The sequence below is a fragment of the Enhydra lutris genome, unplaced genomic scaffold (assembly GCF_002288905.1).
Source record: "Enhydra lutris kenyoni isolate GAN:26980312 unplaced genomic scaffold, ASM228890v2 scaffoldscaffold27, whole genome shotgun sequence".
NCBI lineage: Eukaryota > Metazoa > Chordata > Mammalia > Carnivora > Mustelidae > Enhydra > Enhydra lutris.
Genome location: NW_019154111.1, coordinates 21,069,839 through 21,088,613, shown reverse-complemented (window position 1 = coordinate 21,088,613; position 18,775 = coordinate 21,069,839). Strand labels below are relative to the sequence as shown.

General features: G+C 34.3%; 1 pseudogene; it reads right to left on the bottom strand.

The window, feature by feature from the left end:
• Nucleotides 1-267: 267 nt before the first annotated feature.
• On the bottom strand, nucleotides 268-853 carry LOC111152108 (annotated as a pseudogene).
• Between the last annotated feature and the right edge of the window lie 17,922 nt (nucleotides 854-18,775).

Genomic DNA, 18,775 nt, shown 5'->3' with positions numbered 1-18,775 from the left:
GAAGAAATATTTATTTTTTTCTCCTATGAAATTATACCAAAAACCAAAAATAACAATAAAGAAAAGCTATACTATTCCTTCTGTTACTCTTCTTAGCACACTACAATTTACTTCTGAATGGTTTACCTGCCAAATAGTTGGAAAGGATTATTGGCTTAAGAAAAAGCCCCAAATCAATAGAGTTTTTATTGCATCTTTAAAATATTTACAAAAAGTCTGAAAAATCATCCAGCAACTTGCTATTTCTGTAGCTGAACAATTTAGATCTTATTCATCAGCCTTCTGAACTGTTCCTTTTTCAGAAACATAGATACCATCCAAAAACTTTCTGATATCCTTGTTTTTAATTGTTGTAGCTTGCTGAATCAAGGCAGCTGAGTTTGATTCAAGTTCAATGTCATTTCCTTGGAGAAGTAACTCATCATCATTCTGGGCTGGAGATAACTGAATAAGCAACACCTGGCCTCATCCAAACCCTGCAGATGTACTTTTCACCCAAGAAATTTTGGATTTCAGCAAGAGAACCATTCTCCTGAATAACAACATTGATGTCCCGGGAAGTGAGCATATACAGAATTCATCTTGTAACAGAAGCCCCGTACAATGCCCTGGATCATGTTCTGTGCATGACTACAGATAGTGCGAACAGTACTCAGTTCTTTCCTAGTTCCCCACCATTTGTGAACTCGGAGCCTCTTCTTTTCTTTCCAAGGAGACTGAGCTCTGTATTGATGTGATCGAACTCCCTTTGAAGGATTCCTGTGGGCCCCTTCACCATCACAGCATATTCTTTCAGAGTGACGTTGACATTTTCTGGAATGCTGACAGTCTGATTGCTGAGAAAGATCTTCATTCTCACAATAGATGTGGCAAACAGCAACATGAAGGAATATTCCACTGAAAAGTATATATGCATGGCTAATAAACACAAGATAAGCTTTTCAATATCATTAGCCATCAAAGAAATGCAAATTAAGACAATGTTGAGACATCACTATAAACCTATTAGAACAGCAAACACTTCAAATAAAATGAAACAGGATGATATTAAATGGCACTGAGATTCAGATAAATGAGATCTTGTGCATCACTGGTGGGATGCATGTAGAATGGTATAGCCACTCTAGAAAACATTTTGACAATTTCTTAAAAACTAAACATGCACTTGCCATATGACACAGTAATTGGCCTCCTGCATGTTTATCTCTGAGGAATGAAAACATATGTCCACACAGATACTTGTACATAATTGTTCATAGCAGTTTTATTTGCAATAGCCAAAAAATGAAAACACCAAGATGTCTCTCAGTAGATGAGAAGTTTAAAATAACTGTTGTATATCCAGGAGCACCTGAGGAGCTCCGTAGGTTAAGTGACTGACTCTTGACTTTGGCTCAGGTCATGATCTCAGGGTGGTGAGATGGAGCCCCACATTGGGCTCCACACTCAGCATGGAGTCTGCCTGAGAGTCTCTCTCTCCCTCTGCCTCTGCCCTTCCCCCTGCTCAAGTGCTTTCTTTGTCTCAAAATAAAGAAATAAAATCTTTTAAAAGTTGATAAATAAATAGACAATAAAATAAAATAACTATTGGACACCCATACCATGAAATACTATCAACAAATAACAAGCGATTATTTATCAATACATACAGAAACTTGGATGAACCTCAAAGGTATTACGTTGAGTAGAAAAACTTAGTTGTACAAAGATGATTCCATTTATATAACATTCTTGAAATGACAAAACTATAGAGATGAAAAATACATCAGGTTGTTCCAGCTGTTAGGAATGATCAACCGGTTGCTGGTTTGATTATAAAAAAGTATCATGAGGGAGATTATTATGGCATAGAATAGTCCTGTATCTAGATTTGTGCTGTTGGTTACACAAATCTATATATGTGACAAAATGACATGGAATTATACATATATATTGTCTCAATGTGAAATTTCTGTTTTGATATTGTATTATAATTATGTAAAATGTAACCAGTGGGGAAACTGGGTAAAAAGTAAGAGTCTTTGTTGTGTTATCTTTACAACTTCCTTTGAGTATATAATTATTTCCAAAATAAAAATTAAAAAGCAAACAAAAAAATTAATACAGAAAGAAAAAGCAAATAAGCCTGCAAAATCCTACACAGCTGGAAATGTAATTGCAGTGCTTTTTCAAAGATATTTTGTAGGTTTACAGCAGCTGAATACTTAGAATTGTTGGATATGTGAACTTCAAAAAGATTATTTTCCTAGCATTGTTTTGGAATTTTATGTAATTATAAATAATTGCAATTATTCTGTCAAATCCTACTATTATTGAAAAAGCGTCAGTAGATCTTTAATTATGACTATCACAACTGGAAATGTACCAGTATTCTTTATTACTGATTTTTTTCTATAAATTTAAGCAGATCATAATCAAAATTAAGTCCATGCATTTTCCTTTGGAAAATCAAATCACACTGGCAACAATTTAATCAAATATTTAAAGATTCAACATTTACGTGAAGTCAAATGATCAATAAATCCAAATCAGAGCAACATATCTATAAATATATTGACTCAGGGATTTAAAGTCAAACACACTCAAGACAACACAGATGTCACACTAAAAATGCAACGTGCATCATAAAATGCAGAGGGATTCCTAATATCTGTGAATGTGCATGCACATAGGACCTTCACAACATCGCCAAGTATTGTGTGACAGCTTGTCTTAGCAGAATTCTGAATAAGATCTTTAACTATCTGCCTTTTTTTTTAGGAAATGAATACCATATGTCTATAATGCTAACAATTCTCTTAGTAGATTAATAGTACAAGTGACTCGTCCTACTAAAAGTGAAAGTCTATGGGATTTTATGCCATCGTCCTACTAAAAGTGAAAGTCTATGGGATTTTATGCCATTGCTTACAACAACTGACTCAGTAATTTACATTTCTGTATCTTAGCTGTTCAGAGAAGCATTCTTCTGGCATCTCTCAGGGGCATCCTGTTTTATAATCCTTCATAAGTGGTGGGCTTTCTTATATCTTGGAGGTTTAGATGCTGGTGAGGTCACACAAGTGGAAACTAATCAGAGGGCTTGTTTCACATGGAAGCAAGGCTCTGTCTTCGTTTCACAACCTCTGGTTCTATTGGTCTTTTAAATGCTGACCCAGGAAAGAGATTGGGTATCAAAGATAATAATAATAATGACAATACAAAGTGTAGCTCCTACCACATTCTGTCACTGGACTAAATACTTCATATGTAGGGATCAATTTAATTTCTCAACATCCCTATGATGAAATAATGACTGTTGCAATTTTTTTAATTTTATAAGTGAGGAAACTAGCAGGACAGAGATACTGACTCTCATCTGCTTTCATAATTACACATTTTAAATAGTATGCACCCGTTTTTAATTTTTATTTTAGATTCTTTATATTTTATTTTTATATATTTTATATATTTTTATTTTTTTACATTTTTATATTTTTATTTTATTTTATTTAGATTCATTATATTACTTTTTTTTTGCCATTTAAAACATCAGTCCTTTGTTATATCACAGAACATTTTAGATGAGTCATGTTTTCAGTATTCAGTCAAGTACCTATTGTGTCCTCTCTAACTTTGTGTCAGACTGTGACTTTGGGGTGCTTTGTAGTTTTTAAATCTAAACAATTCATGTGTGATGTCTTCGTAAAAAACTTATGTGGATGACTGAAACTACCTTGACATAAGAATGAAGTCCAGTAGATATTACATTTGATCTGGTACAAGTTTGTTTGCATATGTAGTCTGAGCATTTTCTCTACTTGGATGTTTCCCTTTCTCTCTTAGTGTGAGCTTAAACTTACTCTTGAGAACAAAGGTGGGGATGGGCGGTGTTGGAGGGTGGGATTTGTTCTGTTTACTGCTCTCTGAGACCTATGTATTCTTTGTTTTCTAGCACCAGTAGAAACAACGATGTTTTCAAAAAGAATCTATCCCTGTGTCTAATCAGTGCTCACCCTATCAAACTTTTGTTTGACAGTAATTCTAATAACCTGACTTCATGAAAACCTAATAATTTCATGTAATTATAGACTTTATCTTCTGGATATATATGAACAAATATTCTATCTTAAGAGAAGTCATTTTAATTATGTGGTTAATTTATTAGGTACATTTGTGTGAATTACAGCTCTCAAATATATTTATATAAATATATACATATTTTAAATATCAGCGTGATGAATTATGACATATAAATTTATATATATTATTGATCAAAAGTGAAAAAATGTACTGGGGTGACTGGGTGGCCCAGTTGGTTCAGCGTCCAGCTCTTGATTTCAGCTCAGGTCTTGATTTCAGGGTCATGAGTTCAAGCCCCGCACTGGGTTCCACATTGGGCCCAGAGCCTACTTTAAAAAAAAAAAAAAGGGTGAAAAAATGAAGAAAAGTCCTTTAAAATAACTATGACTTAATGTTAAACTTGCTTTCTCCTTCCTACACTGAGAAGGGGGGAAAAATGTTAAGCTTGTAAATTGTTTTCAAATGCTCTGATAGATTATTTGGCATCAATTACATTTATTGTCAGTAATATTTTCTCAGTTTATATGTACAATGTTTATAGAAAAAAATCACATTTTATATTAACATTTGTAAAAAAATTAAAAAGCCTACTTCAGTAATAACAAATGTACCTTTATTGAAATAATGATGATGGCAGTTTTAGAAATAATTTTGTTAATGGAAGAGTGATTCATTGTTAGTGTGATAATTAAACCTATTGACATCATTAAAAATGGCTTACTAAAGTCCCCAGAGCTTTCTAGTGTACTCTTTGGCAGTTACTTAAAAGGAGAGACATCGATGTCTGCCTATTATCTTTGGAGGAAATAGAGAGTACTAATGTGTTCAGGCATATTAGATTTGGTTAAAAGGAAAGAGGACTGTACAGGTTTTTCATTGTTTTGAAAATTCAACTGACTGAAATCCTACAAGAAAAAAAAAAATTCTAAACAGGAGTAAATTGGCAGAATTAATTATAGTTTTTAACAAACTAAGACACTATAAAGAGGATTAATAAATTATTCTTCTCATTGAATACTTCAAAGAACTATAGTAGGTAAAAATGTAGCCTGTTATATTTTGCTGGAGTGGGGCTGGGTTGTTAGATCATCAAGTGGAAATTTGAAGGGCTGTGTGAGTATTTCTGAATTTTCATTTGAAACCTAATAATTAATAAAAACAAAATTTGGGGCACCTTGGTGGCTCAATCAGTTAACTGTCTGCCATTGACTCAGGCCATGATCCCAGGGTTCTGGGATCAAGCCCCCCAGTCATCAGGCTCCCTGCTCAGTGGGGAGCCTGCTTCTTCCTCTCCCTCTGCCCTTTCTCCCCATTTATGGGTCTTCTTTCTGTATCCCTCTCTGACTCTCTCAAATAAATAAAATCTTTTAAAAAATTTAAGATTCCCAATAATTATATTAAGCCTCCATTATCATTTATCATTCCAACCCCTTGGCCCTTTCCTTACTCTCTTAATCATGCACAAATAAACAAACAAAACCTTCGCCAACTCTCTCTCTCTCCGCTACACACACACGCACACACATATTCTCTCCCCCTCTCTCCATATATATATATATATATACACACACACACACATATATATAATACTAATATGCATGCTAGATAAATATTTTCTAGTAATATATATTTTAGTAATATATATTTTTATGTTTAGATATATGTATGTGTGTATACATATCTATATATTTACTGTTATTTTTTTAAATTTGGAAAACATACATAAGATCCACTCAAAAATTAAAATAATTTTTTCCTCAATAAAAAATGTTTATTTGAATTTCCACCTCTACCCTTATTAAGGTATCATTGATCAGAGGATTTTTTTTTTAAAGACTTTATTTATTGATTTGACAGAGAGATCACAAGTAGGCAGACAGTCAGGCAGAAGGCGGGGGGGGGGGGGGGGGAAGCAGGTTCCCTGCCAAGCCAATGCGGGACTTGATCCCAGGACCCTGAGATCATGACCTGATCCGAAGGCAGAGGCTTAACTCATTGAGCCACCCAGGCGCCCTGATTAGAAGATTCTTAAACAGCTTAACCACAGGGAAAAAAAATCTTTAACAATTTTTACATATTGTACAATCAGCAATGCTGAACTGTTGTCACTCAGGTGAAATGAGTGGTATGGTTACCTTGATTGCACATGGCAAAGCAATTAATAAGATGCAGTATCTATTAACGTGCATGTAAGAAAAATGCCTTTCTATAATTTTGAGTTAATTTGTGGTCGCTATAACTTAATTTTTGAAAAGAAAAAAAATGCAGGTGTGAATTTTATTAACAATTTATTTTTGCGCAAAAATTCTGTGCGCTTGTAACTGCTTTCCTTGACAGTAGGGACAATTTTGAGCCTATATCTGAGTGCCTATACTCTTCAGGTTTAAAGTGTCATTACATCAAGTAGGGACATACATTTATTTGCTTCAAAAGTACCAGATAGTTGTATTTGTCTTTCCCTTTCCATCGGTACTAAAACCAGATCACTGAATAATAACAATAAAGTCACAAAAACTAAATCAACCAATCAATTAATTAATTAATTAAAAAAACAAGGGGGGTGGTGCCTGGGTGGCTCAGTTGATTAACCGACTGCCTTCGGCTCAGATCATGGTCCCAGGGTCCTGAATTCTAGCACTGCACTGGGCTCCCTGCTCAGCAGAGAGCCTGCTTCTCCTTCTCCCTCTGCTATTCCCCCTACTTGTGCTTTCTGGCTCTATTACTCTGTAAAATAAATAAATGAAAAATCTTAAAAAAATAATAATAAGAGGTAGTTGGGGATACGATTGCAGAAAAGTTAGTAGAACCAGTCGCCCAATTTGACAGCTACTGAACACAAAAAATATAACAGTAGGTTATGCAAAGAACAAGATTTGTGAAAATACTAAGTTTATACAAATGTGTTCACTGTGGTGGGTGAGGCCAATTCATGTGCCAGAATCTCTGCCCATGCCCCTCTCTTTGGGCATCCTTCTGCTGCCTATCAAAATCTGAGGACAACCTCCTAATCACTATAAATGATCAGCTGGCTCCCTGCTGAGATCAAAGATGGATTTTCTTGTCAGTTTTCTTTGGAAGAACAATGTACAAAGTAAATATTGCTATGGCTTTATAAATCCAAATGCCTTAGAAATTTCTTCCAAAGTAATACAAAGAAAGGACTAGCACTTATATAGTAATTTCCTTCTTCTTCTTCTTCTTCTTCTTCTTCCTCTTCTTCTTCTTCTTCTTCTTCTTCTCCTTATTATTATTATTATTATTTTAATCATGAGTATTACCTAAGGGTTTCTAATATAGGAGAACCGAACATATAACAAAATATTTAGAAAAGGGTAAAGTTTCAGGAAATATCGTAGGAATTATTTAGTCTTGGAAAAGGGATATTTTCTAAAAGTAATTATCTGAAAACTTTCAGCACTCTTCTGATTAAAATTTTCTTCAAAATTGCTCAAATATTAAAGTTATCTTCAAAATCTTCTGAAGCTATTTTCTAGGTCATTATGCATTTACTGAGAACTTAATTATTTAGATTGCATTATCTATAACCATAAAAAATACAGTCTCTGGAAATGCATATTTCACAAAACACATCGTTATAGTAACTTTGTTAACATCACTGCCATTTTATACTAAGAAATAAAACAATCTTATAGTTTTCTTTTCTTCTTTTCCATTATGTTTAGAGTTAATGGTCATTCTCTGAAAGTTTGAAAAATTAGGTTTTATTACAATATGAAAGCAGAAGTCATAGCTATTGCTGTGCATTTAAGATTATATATTTTATAAGACAGACACTTACATTTTGAAATTCATTTCAGTGCCAGCAATTGAATGGAACATATATCAGTGTAGGTATGAAAGTAATGCACTGTTCACAGCACATCACAGGAGTCCACAGATGGCCACAAGAAATAGGCTAACCTCCTACTAGTCTCACAATTCTTACTGAAAGTAGCAGGAAATGGATGTATCTTCTCAGTGAACTCATATTTATTCAAAACCATACCAGTTCCTATTATCATTTTCATGACAGAAAGTATATATTTAGTAGCCACCTTCCTCATTTAATATAAATGAGATAAACTGTTCCCCAAAAAATCAAAGAAAGAAAGAGAAAGAAAGGAAGGAGGGAGGGAGGAAAAGGAGGAAGGGAAGGAGGTAGAGAGGGAGAAAAAGGAGGGAGGGATGGAAGGAGAGAGGAAGGAAAAGGAGGGAGGGAGGGAGGAAATGAGGAAGGGAAGGAGGGAGAGAGGGAGAAAAAGGAGGGAGGCATGGAAGGAGAGAGGAAGGAAAAGGATGGAGGGAGGGAGGAAAAGGAGAAAGGGAAGGAGAAAAAGGAGAAAGGGAGGGAGGAAAAGAAGGAAGAGATGGAGGGAGGAAGGGAAGGAAGGGAGGGAGGGAGGGAGGGAGGAAGGAAGGGGAAAAATGATGTTTCTGAAAGGGAAGATGTTTAAGTCCTTACTTTTAAAATATGGGTCATTCCAGGTAAAAAAATAAAATGTTCTTGGGAGGGGCTTTGGAACAATTATTCTTTTTATGGAAAAACGTATTTAAATCAATATTAGGGAAGATAGCCTTATGTAACTGAAAATACTCAGACAAATGTCTTTGTACATTAAAACATAATGCTTTAAGGTTATGGATCAGTGGTAGAAACACAGAGATCACACACTCTGTTATTTGCTCCAGGCACTGGAAGGAGAGGCAACTACCTATGGTTTGTCTGCTAAGATGCCTTTCTGTCAATATCTGAGTAGAATTCTGAGTGGTGGTTTGGAGCAAAACTAATGTCAGGAGTTAGATTCTCCAGAGACCAACTTGCTCACTCACTCTGCCAGGATTTGAGAAGTTCTGAATCATTTGTACTGACAGGCTCTTGATTTGCCCTTTTCAGGTCTAGGGTCTGTTGTCTTCTTTCGAGGGTTGCCGGATTTTTAATGGTCTTTTTTTTTTTTTTTTAATCCTCCAGGTACCCATGTATATAGTCCTTCAGTTTGTAGGGGTCCCTCACGTGATTAAGGGTGATGCTGTAAGGAGATTATAATGTCGAGTTTGTGAAGAATAAACTGTCTGGTACTGTTTTCTATCCTATTCAAAACTTTAATACTTGAAGTCTCTAAGATGATAGAGTACTTGGAGTACACAATGTTTGTAGCATTTTTTTTTTATTATAGAACTCAGAATCATTTTCATAAGTTGAGATATAAAGTTAAAATAAATATGAACTTAAAGATTGGCTTATACATTAGCTAATAGGAAGAAGATCACAGTAATCATAGGCTTACAGGACACTGCTAATTTTTCTCTTTCTTATTATTTATTTGTTTGTTTGTTTGTTTTGGCCGGGGGCTGTTAGCATTTTTTGCAAAGGACCAAATCGTATATACAATTCTGTGATGGTTCATTACTTGAGAGTCATGTTTGGATGGTTGGAGAAAAAATAAATAAAAAATAGGAGCACCTGGGGGTCAGGGGGTTAAGCCTCTTCCTTTGGCTCAGGTAATGATCTCAGGATCCTGGGATGGAACCCGAGCCCAGTACTGGGCTCTCTGCACAGCGGGGAGCCTGCTTCCCCCTCTCCCTGTGCCTGCCTCTCTGCCTATTTGTGATCTCTAACTCTCTCTGTCAAATAAATAAATAATACCTTTAAAAAATAAATAAACAAATAAATAAATAATAAAAAAATTTAAAAGGATAACTTTTAATAGTAATTTGTGATATGGAATATGCAATTACTGCCTTTGATCGTTAAGAGTTTGGGATCAGAGGTCAGACAGATAAACATTCACATCTGGATTCAAGAATAAACAGACCTTAGGGTTCCTGAGTGTCTCAGTCTGTTAAGCTGCTGCCTTCAGCTCTGGTCATGATCCCAGTGGTCCTTGGATCAAGCCCCACATCAGGCTTCACTTTTCAGCTCCTCTGATCCTCCTCTCTGCCCATGCTCTCAGACACTGTATCTCAAATGAATAAATAAAAATCTTTAAACAATAAAAAGAATGAACAGGCCATGTAACAATTGAATATATTATTTGACTGAGTTGACTCATTTATTTATCTATAAATGTATGCTAATGAAGATAAAAATCTCTTTAGAGTGTTGCGAGATTTGAATTGCACAATGCAATTCCCCTTAAAATTAATTAATTCCCCTTAAAATTTAGCTGCTGTTACTATTCAGCGTCATGCCTTTCTCATTATTATCATTATTATTGATTGACTTGTTCATCTTTTTCTCCACTATATGATCACAAATAGTAACTTGCCCAGAAAAGTTTCTCCGTATTTGCTAATCAAGTTGAGTTAAATATAACCATTGATTTCATTTTGTATTACTTTAAGATCAAGTTATCCCTGGGCGCCTGGGTGGCTCAGTGGGTTAAGCCGCTGCCTTCGGCTTGGGTCATGATCCCAGGGTCCTGGGATCGAGTCCCACATCGGGCTCTCTGCTCAGCAGGGAGCCTGCTTCCCTTCCTCTCTCTCTGCCTGCCTCTCTGCCTACTTGTGATCTCTGTCTGTCAAATAAATAAATAAAATTAAAAAAAAAAAAAAAAAAGATCAAGTTATCCCTGTCCCTATCTAATACTGAGCACATTGGTAAATATCGGTTTTTGAGAGACTACTGTTTAGGGCTGACTGACAAAAATGGCTCCGTCTGTGCTGGGCCTATAGCCATTGGATAAGAACTGTCTTTACAAGAAACTTTGGATACCAGTGTTAAGAACCCACAAGACCTGAGTAATATAGATGAAGAATACACAGAATGCTCACTATTTCCCACAGGATTTCGATTTAACTGGGAAAACTGTAATTATTATTTTTATAAAGAAAGTGGCAAAAGCATATAATCTTAGCCCTAAATCTGATGAAACAATTTTTGGAAAAGGAAAACAGATCCACTATACTTGGAGGAAAATCAGGTTTCTCTTTTGGAAGATAAAGTGGTCTAAATGGGACCTAGAGAGTAGAATGCTTAATGCACCCTAATCATTTTATGGCACTGTATGGAAAGTGAAGTAACTAGTTCTATCTTGTGATTTATTACATATGAGATATTGAATAACATTCTTAATCTCTTAGAGCTTTTAGTACTTTTAGCTATAAGATGAGGGTAACCGCATCTGACCTTCCTCAATCACTGGAATCAAATGACAGATTGTCAAAACTGAGATCAGTATGTAAAAGTATATAATGTACTATATATAATAGGTGCTCTAATTATAGCAGATATGTTCTTAACAGTTTAATAACTCAAAATTTTAATAATAGTATATATACAAACAATGAATACTGTTATGCTGAAAATAAAAAAAGATTAAAAAAAATAGTATATATACACTGTGAAGTGTATATATAAGATAAATTATATATATCAATATATACGCACGTTTTTGTGTATATATACACATATATGTGCACTATGATGAATAATATATGTATTATATACACATTGCATATGTATAATATATACATAGATGGTTATGCACATTATATATGTATACTATATAATAGAGATACATATATTATAGACTTATGTATACATTATACTCACTACATATATGTAATAGATTTACCCTATTCACATCCACCTATGCCCCTTAATTTCCATGTTTGTTTGTTTAGTTGAATGCTGTTAGACGCAGCAATTTGCTTCCTTAGGTCACCCCATTTTATTCCTTGGTTTGGTGAGTTTAAGGTTTCTCTACATTTTCTAGTAAGGAAGAAAGCAGAGCCCTTTTTAAAAACAACCATGAAATTAAGGGGGCATCCACTAAACTACTGTCCTAATTCCCAGCTATCCTATCAGCAGACTAAATCTTGATTTTAAACCAGAAAAACCCACTCTCAAATACATGTGACTTTTCCCAAGAATGCAGATGAAACTTTTAAGTTCTCTTTGTTCAGGTATCAGGTGTTACTTTATCATAACCAGGCTTTGAAATTTAAAAACATTGACATTAATTTCAAAACCCCATGTCTCTATAAATCAACACCTTTGCTTTCAAAGTTCTATTCTATATTAAGTTTCCAAACATTTGACTTCTTTGTACTTTCTGGGTTCTTTAATCTCCTCTTTCCTAAAGTGAACAAATTATGCCTCTGAGGTGATGAATATCATTGATTCTTTGTAGAAACGAAGGCTACAACAGCAATATATTAGTTTGCTAGGGCTTCCATAACAAAGTACCACAAATTGGGTGACTTAAACAACATAAATGTGTTGTCTCAGTTTCGGAGGCTAGCAGCCCAAGACCAAAGTGTTGGCAGTGTTGGTTTCTTTCCGAGGGCTTCAAGGGAGAATCTATTCCATGACTCTCTCCTGGCTACTGGTGGTATGCTGGCCATCTTTGACATTCCCATGTGCATCACCCCAGTCTCCATCTTCATGTTCATATGGCATTAGCCTTATGTCTGTGGCTGTGTCCAAATTTCCACTTTTTATAAGTACACCGGTCATGTTGGATTAGGGGCTTGCCCTTCTCCAGGATGACCTCATCTTAACTTAGTTAATGACATCTGCAGTGACCATACTTCCCAATAAGGAGACATTATGAGGCACTGAGAGTTAGGACTTCAACATATGAAAGGAGGGGGATGCACAATTCAACTCATAACAGGCCATAAGGACAAAGAATAAAAACTCTCTTAGTTAATACATCTACATTCTGCAGTGAGTGAACATTAATAGTTTATTCACTACAGTGTCCCTTCACCAATACAGGCCATGTAGTTCTTTGCAATCTAATCTATAGCAAAATGTTGGTTTCTACCTGTTGTATCCTCTTATACACCAAAGGAAAGGGTGCTTATATGTGTCTTTTAGTGAGGAAGCTGCATTTAATCACATATATTTCTATTAGGAAGAAAGATCATAATAAAAATATAAGCAATAAAGAATATATGATTTCTGTTTCCACATAGTAAATAAAAACTAGCTTTTATACTTCTGACTATTGAAAATTTCTTTTTTATATTTCTAGCATTATCACTTCTTGGCCTTTTGGCTAAGATCAAATGTATATTTCTAGCATTTATTGTATAATAAACAGGAGCAAATTTTGGAAGAATAGCTTATTCCTAGACAAATTATCCTAGTTTTTTATTATGATGTAAATACATTGAAAAAAACTCTATGTGGTTTGAAGAGTAAAGAGTTTATTAAGATAATAACCATCTTAACAGGTGTGAGGTGATATCTCCATTGTGGCTTAATTTTCATTCCCCTGATTATTAGTGATGTTGAACACCTTTTTTTATCTACCCATTGTCTGTTTGTATGTCTTCTTTGGGAAAATGTCTCTTCAGGCCCTCTGCCCATCTTTTAATTAGGTTGTTTTGTTTTCTGTTGAGTTATATGAGTTTCTAATATATTTTGGATATTAACCCCTCATCAGATACTACCCCTCATCAGATATTTACCCCTCATCAGATGGTTTGCAAATATTTTCTCCCATTCTATAGGTTGCCTTTTATTTTGTGATTATTTCCTTTGTTGTGCATATTATTCAACTATTTAAAAAATTTGCTATTTGCAACAATGTGGATGAAACTGGAGCTCTTGATGCTGAGTGAAATAAGCCAAATACTGTATGATCTCACTTATATGTAGACTCATAAAACTCAGGACCAAAGAGTAAATGGTAGTTAACAGGATCTAGGGGGTGGGAAAATGAGGAGATGTTAGCCAAAGTGTACAGACTTCAACAAATAAGATGAATGAGTTCTGGGGATATAATGTACAACATGGTGACTATAGTTAATAATGCTATGCTGTATACCTGAAATCAGGTAAGTGAACAGATCTTAAGTGTTTTCACCACGCCAAAAACAACAACAAAAAGGTAGCTATGTGAGGTGATAAGTGTGTTAATTAGCTTAATTATGGTCCATTTCACAAAATATATGTATATCAAATATCAAACCATCATATTGCACACCCTAAATAAATACAATTTTTATTTGTCAATCATTCCCAATAAAGCTGGAAAAATAATTTTAAAATAATAATAATAATAGTAATAAAAAGAGTTTGTCAAGAAGTTTAAAGTATTAGTTAATGCAGTTTTTTCTTTCAACAACGTGTATATGTTACTCATTCTTCTTTAACCCATGATGTCATTGCTAACAAATGAAATTCTCATGCCCTTCCTATATACTGTAATACCAAAAACAGTAGGTCTCTATTTTCCATTTACCTAAAATAAAAATATTTTTATAATGCTATATATTAAAGTAATAAATTATACACATAAAATGTAAGGAATATATATTATTTTCACCTATCTCTATTAATAATGGAGAATATTTAAAAATATAAATAAGCTTAAAAACAAAATTTATATATTCATAAAGAGTATTTAGTAGGGGCATCTGGGTGGCTCAGTGGGTTAAAGCCTCTGCCTTCGGCTCAGGTCATGATCCCAGGGTCCTGGGATCGAGCTCCACATCGGGCTCTCTGCTCAGTGGGGAGCCTGCTTCCTTCTCTCTCTCTTGCCTACTTGTGATCTCTGTCTGTCAAATAAATAAATAAAATCTTTTAAAAAAAGAGTATTTAGTATTTCTGAGGAGACAGTGTGAAGTTGAGATATATTTTTTAAATATTTCTGATTTTTCTCATCCTTTTAACACAATATGAGACTTTGGATGCATATAGGATTCTAGAGTCATGGCATTTCTCCCAAGAATTTTTATGACAGCTCTCAATTATCTTCTTTGTAATTGACATTTTGAAGGAATAAATATGTTCCTAGTTTGATTTTTATTTTGTTGAAAGTAACCTATTTTTACTTACTTATACATATGAAAGTTACTCTGCAGAAAAATAAAAAGTCAACTCACCAGGAAAAAAAAACAAAACATATGAATATATTTGTTGCAGCTGCCAGGAAACAATGCTCCATAAATATTTTCATGTTTCCTCATATTCAGGGCTTACTGAGCAAAGATTACTGACAACCCATGTAAAGGATGATTGAAGGAAAAGAACAAGCCTTAGAAGTTTCTGAGAAATTTACAGACAATCTTCCCTGGAGCCATTTGTTTACATTCCAAGGGTTGTAAACTTAGAGACCTTCTCCCTCCAGAGAGTATGTATTTATATTCCAGAGCAAACATCAATTTCTTTCCATCTCTGAGAGAGAGATGTGCCAGCCACCTTACATAAGCTCCCAGTTTCATAGTTCTGGGGTTACTCTACTGTGATACATACCCTGCAATACACAGAGTTGACATCTGCTTTCATCCCTTCATCCTGTGCTGGTTTGGAGCATGGGAACTGGTACAAGGTATTTTGTGAATCGAAAGTCTGGTTTCTGATACAAGAAACCAATAATTCTCTCTCTGTGTGCAACATAGTTATGTATAGCTATGCAAACAGAGTAAAACCTCAGACCATTCTTTCATAGTTTCAGATTGGCTAACTACAATGGAAATGAACACATATAAATCCTATAAAGGTATGATCCAGATCTACATGGATTAGTCAACCTTGATAGTTCTCAAATGTAATACAGAGAAAGAATAAAAAAGTTACCAAATAATACAGAGAGTGTAATACAATTTAGTTACATGTAATTTGTGTTACAAGATTATTTGAGAATAATCTTCAAAAGACTAGAAAAATAGACAGAATTGATAAAATACACAAGAAGTGTTAAGAAAAGAGAGAAAATAAGCTGACAGCTTTTAAGTTGTAAGCACCATTTTATAAGCTGTGTTAAGATACATAATGACAAAACAAGTTGTGAGATAAATAGAAATCATAATATATGTTAAGTATCAATTACAAGTGAGTAACCTCAAGACATGTTAAAGATAGATGGAATAATTAGAACAAACAGAAGTGCTACTTTTAAATAGAAATCAATGGAAAGATCAAGTCACAAGCTATAATTATATTACCAATAAGCAGACAATTGTTATCTTTAAATTGTGTCACAAATAAAACATTTGTGACTCCTGTTATGTTCCCATTTGGTCTCTCATGGGCTCAGAACAAGAAACAGCTAAAAGAAATAAGTGTTCAGGGACGCCTGGGTGGCTCAGTTGGTTAAGCAGCTGCCTTCGGCTCAGGTCATGATCCCGGTGTCCTGGGATCGAGTCTCACATCGGGCTCCTTGCTCAGCAGGGAGCCTGCTTCTCCCTCTGCCTCTGCCTGCCATTCTGTCTGCCTGTGCTTGCTCTCTCTCCCTCTCTCTCTCTGACAAATAAATAAATAAAATCTTAAAAAAAAAAAAGAAATAAGTGTTCAATAAACTAGTTATTGATCTATAGCTGTGACCAGGACTTCTCGTTTAGCGTCTCTTTGATGAGGCAAATATATTTATCTTGACACCTTCATTCTGTTAAGCTCCTTACTGAATCCTCAAGTCTGGTCCCCATAAACCACCATGAGTTGGTAAAACTGGCATGGCAGACAGAGGTACAGATACACATGATGTTGTGTAACCTAGTGTTCAGGTAATTTGGTCTTTCATCGTATCTTGTATATTCCTTGCCTCCTGCTATTATATTTTTAACTGATTTTGTAAACCATGACAATCAGAATCTTACTTTGGCCTGACAATTCTTCAACCAGGAATAACCTCTAAAATGGATTTCCTGATAATATGTCTTGAGCTTTTATTGCACAAAGATAGTTTTTCCACAGGGGGGCACCTGGGTGGCTCAGTCAGTTAAGTGTGTCCAACTCTTGGTTTTGACTCAAGTCATGATCAGGTCATGAGATTGAGCCCCACATTAGGTGCTGCGCTCAGTGCACAGCCTGCTTGAAGATTGTCTCCCTCTGCCCTTGTCCCTTCAAATAAATAAAGAAATCTTAAAAAAAAGATAATCTCCCACAGATCATTAAGATATAAAATAAAACTATGTATTATCTGTTGGAAATGTTTTATTATCAAAGAAAGTGGTATGAAAGGACATTAAAATACATTAAAATGGCTATCATAAGGCAAAGGGTAGCAGAATGGGATAAGCTTTCCTATTTATAGATAAATTAAACTTTATATGTATCTCTTTTTCATAAGAAGGACACTATATTACTTGAGTAACTGAAGATTAATAAAAAGTAGTCATGACACTATTTTTTTTAGTGTATATTGATCATTTAAATAATCAAATTAAAGTCTTAATTCAGGGTGTTTTTCTATTACCTTTGACTGTGATTTTCATTCTGTTAATTCCAGTCTGTTCTCTAGAGATCTGCTCTCATTCTCACACTGGTTTTCTTCTGTATCCCCATATTCACCATGCCCCTACTAACTTCCTGGCTAGTGTAGTTTTTCCCTCTGCTTGGAACATCTACCCTTTGTTGGCCATCTTAATTCTCTTTCAGATACCAGTTCATAGACTTTTGCCTAGTCTTTTTTTTTTTTCTCATCATCTATTCATAACTTCCCTGTGATGCACTTAGTAACTGTGATTATTTGATAAATATATCTCTTTGCTTCTCGGCTATGAACTTCATTAGGGTAAGGATTATATATGAATTTCATCACCATTATATTCCAATTACCAAATACATTGCCTAACAAATAGAAGATGATTAGTAAATAAAGTATCAAGAGCAATCAGGAAAGATGAGAATGGGAAAGTGTGCCCATTAAATTTAATAGCATGTAAATAATTTGTGACTTGAGTAATTAAAGTTATGCTGGACAAATGAGGTAGATAGGATCCAAATATTAGGCCATTAAGAAATTGCTATTGAGGTACAGAAAGAGTAAGTACAGAAAATGTATTTTAGAAGTTTGGTTTTAAAGGAAAAGATAAATATTGGGGAGTACCTGAAGGTAGAGTGAGATTGAAAAAAATTATTGTTGGGTGTGTTGTTATTTTTAAATCTGCAAGAACTCATGTAAGTGCTATTCAGAATATTCTAATGGAAAGAGATAAATTGAAGATATGGCAGCAGGAGGGGAGAATTTAAAGTGGCAGTCCTTGATGAGGTTAAAAACAAGGAAGTGTAAGTGAAAACAGTATATATTTTCATGAAATTTGGAGAAATGTGCTTACACAATTGTTATAGGGCTGAAAGAAGAAAATATCTTGATATCGTGATAGAAAATTAAGAGACATTTCTTTTAAGAAAAGTAAAGAGATACGGAGATCGTAGTAGGTTAAATGTTTGAAAAATATAGTGAAGTTTCACTGGTACTCCTAAATAGTCAGAGAGCTAAGTGGCTTTTTAAAATATCAGGATAACTATATTTAGAGTCTCATTAAGGTTAATGACCGTTACTTAAATAGGTGGAGAAATATCCCCAATGGGAAATTTTATCTAAAAAGTATTCAGGAACTCAAGACAAGCATGGAGAAAGAGGATTGAGGGCTTTCATTACTTTTATACAATTAAAAAAAAAAGAAAAGGAATAGAGTAAAATACCTTTAGGATATTGAAAAAAGAGTATTAGAATGATAGACATTAATTGCAAGCAGGAAGGTGATGGATGGGAAAAGAGTAAAGTGGTAAAATCCATTTGTTAGTTATCACGCTATAATTAATCTTTATATAATTAGGGAAAATCCCTTAGTTTATTTTCCAAAAAAAAAAAAAAAAGTTTTTAGTTGTTGTTTCTGTCCTTGGATCATTATTCTTTGGTTTTGTTTTGTTTTAGTTTTGTTTTGTTTTTCTTAAGGTTTTATTTAAATTCCAGTTAACATACAGTGTAATATTCGTTTCAGTTATAGATGGATCATTATTCTTAATATAAAT